At 34.9% G+C, this 2,199-nt stretch overlaps 1 pseudogene; it reads right to left on the reverse strand.

Moving 5' to 3' along the window:
• Positions 1 to 289: 289 nt before the first annotated feature.
• LOC132915597 (5S ribosomal RNA) lies at positions 290 to 408 on the reverse strand (annotated as a pseudogene).
• Between the last annotated feature and the right edge of the window lie 1,791 nt (positions 409 to 2,199).

A 2,199-nucleotide genomic window follows, 5' to 3' on the forward strand; every position in this document is an offset into this window, starting at 1 on the left:
TTCATAACCTTTTTTTTTTTTTGCATGAGGAGGGGAAAATGCTGTTACGCATGCCCAGTGACCCGAATCACTGGGTTATGTGGGACTCGCGCGGATGTTGTTGCCATACCCACTAAAAAAACCACTCCTCCTTCTTCCTCTGCTTTGAGGGCAGACAACCCCGGTAATACCAGGCGGCAGTCATCAGGGTTGTCCTTTCATGCCCCGCTGTATCTTCCTCTTCGGGCAGTTACTGCTCGCGTCATCTTCTTAGACAGTTCAAATACTGGGCTGATCTCCTTCTGAAAAAAACCAACACCACGCGGAGTTCCCAAGCGGTCACCGATCTTAGTACTATCCGTGCCCGGCGTTGCTTAACTTTCGTGATCGGACGGGAACGAGTGCACTCAACGCGTCTTGGGCGTTGGCCGGTCTTCATAACCTGAAGGTTTGCATTTTTCCCACTACTTCAGCGTCGTACTGGTACTTTTACTTCTGATAGCTTAGACATGAAATCGTCTAAACTTCTCAATTCAGGACACAAATCAGGCTCTTTCCAGGGATTGCTCTGCTGAGACGTGCCTTCATCATCGCAGCGTTCGTAATTTATACAATTTTCCTTCTTCAATAATTTTTCTTTAAGTTTCTGCAATTTTAAAGCTTTAGATGATTGCTTGATGCGTAATTCATTTTCAGCTTTGAAGAGAGCACACGTCAGCATTGCTTCAATCCGTAAATCGCGTCTGCGATTTCGGCAATACCTTGATTTTTTACTGCGGATTCTTCTGATCCAAGATGCTAATCGTTTAGTACTACTTGGCTTGGCGTCAATATCACAAACTCTCTTCTTAGACTTTGCCATGACGACGGCTTCGTAGTTTTCTTAATTTGCAGGAATGCAAATGTCCTCTTTTTCGAGGTTAACACAGTGTCGATGTTACGATATTCACGTTTTCTTATTGTTTCCTAAACTATTTCACCTAATTAATGAATAAATTATAATAATAAGTACACTAACCTGTATATGGCTCGTGATTGTTGTAGAACAAGATAGAACAGGTTCACACAACACACAAAATGTTTGAAACTGTCGAGCAAAATAAGATCCTCTCCGCTTGCAGACGACTCGACAAATGCCTACGTTGCGCGTCTGATGGTGGCTTTATATACCCTCAAGCTTGTCGTTACGTACTGGTCTTATGCGCGAACGATAGAAAGTAATTCCATATAGAATCTTACATTATTATGATTTTTTAAAAATACTACAATCCAATTAATTTTTAAAAATATTTGCGACAATTTTAATGCAAAATCTTATATACTTTGTACATTATATTAAAATTCCTCATTTACAGGAAATAATCAATAGCGTATGAAGATGTTCTGCGGTTAATTTCTAACCAATCACGTGCGCCATTTTGCAGGCGTCATTTCCGGTGTAGATATCTTCCAACCTAACCTCAAATTTCTTCACATATTATTTAGAACGTATATTAATGTTGATGTACTAGAAATATTATTGTTAAATATTATAGCCAATATTACAGTTAAATGATTAACGGTAATAAAGTACCATTTTTTCACAATAAAAAAAGCATTTTTTTTAATGATTCCAAGATATTTGGATCGATATTTTACTACACGATCAATTCAGTTAACCCGATCCTGACATTTTTATTAATGTAATAACTTTACAAGCAAAAAAAGGTAAAAAAAAACTATTTTAAACGTAAGATCTAAAATTCTGATATGCGATAAAATATAATATTTTTAATGCGAATAAACTTTTTTATAAAATTTTTAATTTCTTGTTTTTTTTATAAAATCAAATCTATAAGTAGTAACTGGAATTTTTTGTTTGAAACCTATTCATCTTGAATTAATAACAAATCTTTGCTGCAACCACTATTAATGGCTTTAACTTTATCAGTGTTTAACAAATTTCTTATCTGTAACGATAATAGAAAACTGTATCTACATTCTATTAAATTTTTACACTTTACGTCATGAGAAGTTCACGCAACTTTCATTCAAATGAAGTATATGGTAAAATTAATCCCCTTTCTTCTGTGTATATAGTCTGCATAATTTTATCCTCAAATTTGGAATAATTTAAAGTAAATAAAAGTTGTATGTAAAAATACGCATAAAAACGATTTTGTACGTATATTCGAATAGTTCCTTATAATATATTAATGATACATATATTGTGGGATAACC

Source organism: Bombus pascuorum, unplaced genomic scaffold, assembly GCF_905332965.1.
Source record: "Bombus pascuorum unplaced genomic scaffold, iyBomPasc1.1, whole genome shotgun sequence".
NCBI lineage: Eukaryota > Metazoa > Arthropoda > Insecta > Hymenoptera > Apidae > Bombus > Bombus pascuorum.